This window comes from Herpailurus yagouaroundi, unplaced genomic scaffold, assembly GCF_014898765.1.
Source record: "Herpailurus yagouaroundi ecotype Mexico unplaced genomic scaffold, PumYag 139, whole genome shotgun sequence".
Lineage (NCBI taxonomy): Eukaryota > Metazoa > Chordata > Mammalia > Carnivora > Felidae > Herpailurus > Herpailurus yagouaroundi.
Window position 1 is genome coordinate 38,781,895 of NW_024412394.1, and position 7,595 is coordinate 38,789,489.

The 7,595-nt window shown below is 35.9% G+C and overlaps 1 pseudogene; it reads right to left on the bottom strand.

Moving 5' to 3' along the window:
• Window positions 1-1,443: 1,443 nt before the first annotated feature.
• Window positions 1,444-2,043, bottom strand: LOC121029141 (prostaglandin E synthase 3-like; annotated as a pseudogene).
• Window positions 2,044-7,595: the final 5,552 nt, after the last annotated feature.

A 7,595-nucleotide genomic window follows, 5' to 3' on the forward strand; every position in this document is an offset into this window, starting at 1 on the left:
AGGACAGCCTTCTGGAAGATCACAGGGGATCTAGCAAGTCACCACAGAGAGGTGTACGGTTTGTCTAGGAAGATGGAGCCCCGGACAATTTCTCCAAAATATTCTCTGTTCCATTTGGCACAGGATAGTTGAAGTCACTGGACCTGAAGTAGCCAAACCAACTGGGTAATGTGTATTTCACTGTCAGACTACTGGAGCAAAGCCAAAGAGTAAGTACATTGTTCTCCTTCCCCCAACTCTTGCTTTGACATAACACTCTAGGATATGGGAGTGTTGGTGACCCTCGAAGAGACTGAGATTCTTCACCCACAGTGATAAAATAGAGACAGAAATTAAGTCAAATTATAGAAAATTAAGTTGATTTTGAGATCAGATATGTAATAGTAATTGGATAACTATAAGGATTTTGGTCTTAATCTGGACAGTAATTGAAAACCATTATAAGAATTTAAGTACAGGAATTTAGCATCACAGTTTTGTTTTGATTTTTGTCTTCCAACAGTTTATCAGAAAGAATGTAGACATTAAAAAAAATTCCCACTGTCATAGATATAAATTGAGGTTTTCAGCCTGGGACAAGCTAAATCAAAAAAAAAAAAAAAAGAAATAAAAAATCCAATAGTGTATCAACATTTTTTTCACTCATTTGCCATACTGACAGTGCAAATACAAATTTAGTCTAAATGTACAGACTCTCAAGCAACAATGTACAAAAGTGTAAGGGTCAAACATACCAAATGTACAGTGTTCAAAACCATCTAATTTAGGGCATTTACTACTGTTAGCTAAGATACATCTGGAACAAGTGATCACTTACAAAAATGTGAAGTAATTTTTTTTTGAAAAATAAAATTTATTGAAATAATCCTGGAAGATATACTTGAGGAACAAGTTACCAAAGTATCAAACAATTTGTTTCATCAGCCACTTTGAGTCCATGTTATAAAATCTAAAGTTTAGGGGTGCCTGGGTGGCTCAGTTGGTTAAGCATCCGGCTTCGTCTCAGGTCATGATCTCACAGTCCGTGAATTCGAGCCCGGCGTCAGGCTCTGTGCTGACAGTGCAGAGCCTGGAGCCTGCTTCAGATTGTGTGTCTCCCTCTCTCTCTGCCCCTCCCCTGCTCATGCTCTGCCTCTCTCTGTCTCAAAAATAAATAAAAACATTAAAAAAAATTTTTTTAAATAAAATCTAAAGTTTAGTTATCTTTCTTCTAAGCCAAGAGCTTCCTATCATTTCAGTACCTATGTTCTGAAGCAAAGGAGACTGAGGTGAAATGTTTTCATTTATCACAACTGCTGTATCAATTGCCTAGGACTTCAACACCATCATGGTAGTCTGAGAAAAGTTCATGTATAGGGCTATTGCTTTAGCTGACTTAAAATTGTCCCACACAATGGTACCTATCACTTTGGTGAAGCCTTTAAAATAATAAACAGGTTGAAAAATGGGTCAAAGGGGGCAAATACAGCATCTGCCTTTAGAGCTATCAACTCAGGAATTCTCTTAATTATGAAATCTTACAGAGAAGTTATTTTTCTTCCTCAAAATCCAGTGATGACAACATTCCTTACTCCAGAGCTGGCGTTTTTACATCATCACTGTCTTGTGAATCATCATCTCCATCTACTTCTGGTCAATCTACATCCTCCTCACCACCCTGTTGTTCATCATCTCAGAGGAATGATCAAAATTAGACATATCTTCATCTGAATCATCTTCCCAGGCTCTCCAGTTACTAAAGTCCACACTGACCCAGTTAAGCTTTGCCCTTTCTTTTGTCAACCTTGTCCATGACTGGCCAGATTCACCTTTGGTAAACACAATAAAATCGCCCTGTCCATTCTTTTATGCTTGGGATCATTTGGATCAATACAGTGAAAAAGATCAATTTCATTGAAATGTTTAAAATTATCACTTCCTCCAGGACAACTGATGGGAAGTTTGGATTTTTCTAAATTTACATTAACATCTTCACTGTCTTCAACACAAAATCAGTGAAGACGTACTCCCTTGATCCTACCACTTTGCAGCAGCAGGCTGCATGGTGAACCCGACAGGGGGACCTGATGAAAGGGTGGGCAGTTCTGACTCCTCTGGGGTCCCTTCCTCTTCTTGTTTCTCTCAGGCTACAGGGCAGTGTCCCCCTGGATCCCCAGAATGCACCACACATGGAGAGAGTGACAACTCTGATCCCAGGAGAAAAGGAAGGTGCCAGACTTACAGTTCCCTATTTGTATAGGGGACTGTCATGGAGGAGATAATAGAGGTGAAATATGGCAAAACATGTTTCCTGATGAATGGAAAGATACATCCTTTATTGTACGTTAACAAAATTGGGCTGTTACTCTTTAAAAATCAGTATCTTCTTGAGGTTTACAGTGTTCTAGAACTTGAAGTCAACAGCGGGAGAGTGAAGTGAGTCAGCTCATTGTGTGTTTTTCTCCATAGGAAGCACTGGAGAAGCTGATCATATGGATTTGGGGTTTGGGCCAAAAAGGGGGCAATGATTTGAGAATATTGGCAAGAATGTTCTTGTAATGATGAACCAGATGACTTACTGTTAGAAGAGAACCATCAAAGAAAACTTGCACCAGAGTTAAGCAGGCAAGTAAGACTCTTCAAGTCTTACTACAGAGGGGAGAGACTGAACTCTACTCCACTGAAACAAAAGTTAAGAGGGATTTTAAGTGCTGAGGTGTGCTAGTGAAAAAGTACTGGAGGGTGGGGTTGGCTAGTGGAATGTGTCCAGCACACTGAACCATTCCTAAGTTTGAAAATGGTTTTCTTTGTGATTAAGCCAGCTGCATTTGTTAATAAGCACTTATCAAGTTAGGCTTTTATCCTCCAATGGGAAATAGGATACTATCTTTCTTGATGGTTACCTTTCAAAGAGATAATTCCTAGGACCTTGAGAAAGACATTCCTGGATTGCAAAACTGGTTAGAAGCCTGGAGAAGGTTTATGTACATTTCAAAAGGGTGGAGAAAGAATTTGAAATTACAAGTATTTACAGTAAATGCTCTGAGAAAAGGGAGGTTAAGGGCCTATAGTAAGGAAGAAACCCGTCTAAAGTTCAGTCTAGCTGAGGGGAATGGTAAGGCTATCTTGGTCCCAGTGAATAGAAAAGGTGGTAAGAGACATAGAAATCACATCAGGATAAATGGATTATAGCTCCCTATTTGGTCAAATAATTTTAAGTGGTAGCATATTGTTGGGAGTTAGTAAGACATACAGGTCTTAGAGAGTAGTGACTTTTTTTGTGTGAGTTGTGTGTGTGTGTTGTTTTGTTTCTGTTTTTTGTTTTGTGACATAAGCTTTTCTGCTCCAGGAAGGAAAAAGTTGGTGTATTAGAAGCAAAAATGGTTTGCATGTAAGCCAATCTGACATTTGTTCTCAGAGTTCCTCCTGGCCCTTTTTGTACTTGAGTGAATCCTCTGAAGCAAGTAAATTAACTCTGTAAATTGTGCCATAGTAAATAAACCTCAAGAAAAGGGAGAAAATGATCTAGGACACACACACCAAGTATCAAAAGATGTCCTATATATTCTCATGGTTTATCTCATTTAATCTTCACAACTCTTAGAATTAAATAAGAATCAGTCCATATTTATGGATGAAGGAACTAAATATAATGCAGTTCTTAAAAGTTGTTTAATATATTAATCTTAGTGTTTTTTGGTACTAATGAAAACCTCTTCATGGTTATTGTCACTATGGAATATGGAACTATGAGACAGAATGCTTCCTATAAAAACAGGAGATCAAACTTGGTTATTGTGAACTTTCTTATCTCTGGTGTGATCACTTCCATACTACACTTTTCCAAATTCACATTTTCTTGTAATTATTTTACTCATAGAAAACCACTGTGTAGATTGTTTTACTCCAGGGAGGGTCACTGCCAACATCTTGTGGAAACACTTTTTTTTTTAATACTAACATAAAGCATGCTGATTTATAGCCATTAACCAAAGAATATACCAATAAGAACCTAACTAGTAAATTTGCTAAAATACTTTTTTACTTGAAGCCCCACATTTTGTAGAATTGTTTACTTTAATATGCAATTTACATTCTCTTAAAGCATTTTCTCCATCCATCTCTAAAGTTGATCTATACAGGTTACTTTCATTTTAATCACACACTCTAAATCTACTTGATAGATGTAGAGGAGAAAATACAGTTCATCTGACCTTAAATTGTAATTCTTTAGAAGCAAACACTGTATTTTCTCCATTTCAATTTTATAGCAACTGACAACTTAAAGTGTTCCATTGATATGAATATTATCTTACAGGATTTTGATGATATTACATTTGGTAATATAAAAAATGTCTGTTTATTTTAACTACAAATCAGCTTTAAGACTTTGTCTTCAATATCAAATAACTTTCCAATTCAAATTGCTTTTTTTTTTATAAGTACTGTCTAAATACAATAGATGCATCATGTTAAAAAAAGTCAAACTGGTTGACTCTGGCTGGGTGTTGATTACCAGAGAATGAAATAATATCAGTGGCATAGCTGGGCTCCAGAAAATTGCTAAAATAAATTTAATTCATACTGAAACATCCAAAATCACATTTATTAAATCATATGCAAGCCCACTCAGTTTAAAGTGTGCAATAACTTGTTTTTATTCTGTGAAGATTGCCAGAGTTTTGGATGTGGTTGTCAATCCTCAACATTTTCTGAAAAATGATCTGAGTTGTATGGATCTATTCCATGCATTTAAGGAAAGAGAGTAAATAATACACTTACGGACCAATCGATCCCACCTGTGATAACTATTCTGCCTTACTGCATCAGAGAACATTGTCTTCACTGCATAGACCAGTGAGTAGTCATCAGGCTCGCATCTTGTGGGGCTTCACCTCAACATGGGTATTGCATAAACTACTAGAGTTCTCCTCACTTCACTTATTTTTGTTGTTGTTGTTAGGAAAATACTCTGGCAAATTGCCACTACGCTGTGGGAATTTCATAAGAATTTGAAGTGATATTTGCCAAGTGCACAGCCTCGGTGAATAATCAGAATGACATGCAAAATCACCAAAACTCAAAAGGGATCTTATAACTTTACCGCTTTGTACTTACTGACTTTGATTTTAATATCATTTCCAAAGGAATTATTTTGCTTATGACTTTATTTTGAAATAACATATAGTAAGTAGTAAATATAGATACAAAATAGCATAGATAAAAGAGGAATTGCGTGTACTCCAAAACTCCCAATGGGAGTGTTTATATTACATCAGCTTGGCTAATCTGGAACTACATTTCTCAGAATCATCTTCCCTGTATAGTTCCAGGTTAGCTTTGGCCACAAGAGAAGTTTGCATAAGAATTGGACCAGTGAATCAGCAACCATCAACTCCCTAAAGGTCATCATTGTAGGACACAGAGAAAGACAGTTGTGGAAGGGCTGGTGGGTCCCAGTTTATCCTCACTTTGAATTTTGCTCTTCTTCCTGTCCATTGACCCTGCCTCCCAGGCCCAATAATGCTTGGCTGTAAATTCACAGGGGCAGAAACTGTAAACAGGCAGCAGCTTTCCTGATACTTCTATACCAGCACCCACCGCAGCTTATACCAGCAGCTGGAAGTTGTTTTCAGATTTCCTAGAAGCTTTACCATCGCCGCCCTGTGCCAGTGCTTCAGGAGAACTACTTAGCGACTTCTAATGATTTCTAATCTTCCAGCTTCCCTTTGTGGACTTACTTTCTCAATTCCTCCTACAATTGTGAAATGTCTAATTCTGATAATAAATTCCTGATTGCATACTCATAGCGGATCTGTTTCCTTGATTAAAGCCTGACTAATCTATTGAGAATATTTTCATTAGTATTCATTAGTACACTTCTTCTCTATTATTTTTTAACAATTAATTCAGTCAACATTTGACAGTCATTTTTTAATTCTTCCTCCCTCCTTTCTTCCTTTCTCCCGTTCCTTGGTTTCTTTCCTGTTTGTCTTTATCAGAAAGTAAACAGTAGGAGAGCAGCGACTTACGTCTTGTTTCTCCAACATGCCTCCTACACCTGCAACACATCACCGTTGTTTCTTGTACAACAACAGTTATTAAATGATTTGAATAAATAGTATTAAAATGGTGTGATTTAATAATCAAACTCTTAAGATTATCTGTTTTCCTAATGAACATTCTGATTAATTATTTGAATCTGAGTTCCCACTATCTTCATCAGTCTCCCTATAGTTAAATGCAACCCAATGTTGTGTGAACATAATACAATTTGCCTCCATTTACAGGAATGTTCATTGCCTTCTAAAAATAATGAATTATGTGATTTTGTGAGTATTTGTAAGTCTAAAAATCATTTATAAGAGACTAAATTAAGAAATGACTATGATTATAATTGCATTTTCTGTTTTCTTTGTAAAATATTTGGCTTTCTTAACATCCTTACTCCTTAGGTAACATAGTAATTAGAAATAGTATATTAGTGGACTTAAAAAAGCTTTAAATCAGAAAACATTTAATCTGCAATATTGCAGTTATTACATGAAAAAGCTTGAAACACTCATTATTTACTGTTATCCTAAAATGTAATTCTGTGTTGTCCCAATGGTTTTTTAAAAAAAATAGTGTTTTGTTATTTTTCAGAGGAGTTAACTCTGTCTTCAAGAAAACACATCCTATGTATTCTGATTTCTTTTTTTATTTGAGGCCAGAATTAGTAGAATTAGTAAAAACACTAGTGGAAATAGGTGCAGTGAAACGAATCCTAAAATTCTTGGACATGGTAGTTTATCAATAATCTTTATTTGTTAAAGGTTATTATGGTGAATCAGAGACTCCTAATCAAGACATTTTAAAAATAATGTTAGGACTTGGATACAATTCCTAATTCTGAAGCTTGAGCAATGTAGCTAGAAGACATGGGCTTGTTTGCTGGAAATCTCTTAGCTTGTTTTCTAATATATTTATAATACATAATAATATTTATGCTTGTTGAGGAATTACAGATGTAAAAGATGTTGTAAGTAAGCAATATGAATGTTAATACAGTTATTACTAACAATTATTGATCTTGTTGCCCTGTCCAGGTTTTCTTCCCAGGTGTCAGTCCAATTCTACTATTTACCTTTGATAACTCTGTCATATGTGGACCAGCTTCAAATTATCTCTGGTTACGTCCCACATCTTTTACTCAAATGAGAAATGTATAAGAAAGAATTAACGGCTGTATTAGTCATAAAGTCAGCATGGACCCCTGACTTTAGGTACTACCACTCACTGACCTGCTTTACTGGGACCCCAAAATTCCCTTCCTTTTCCAGAAGGACAATATTGCAAATGTGAGCATGTTAAAAATCTGTATTGTAATAAATCTCTAAATGCAGACCCTTTCCACCTAAAAGAAGACTTGTGTTTTCCTTTCTTTCATCTTGAATTTAATTTTATGCCGAGAACATTCTGTACTATTGAGGCAAACTTATACAAAAGAATAACATTTCAGCATTTTTGTCCATGTATTTTTTTTACTACTCTTAATTTTGCTCTTTCCTCTGCAGCCCTTCCATTATTAAAACTACAAAACAAGGTTAAAGTGTTCTGCTCCAGTGAAAATAATA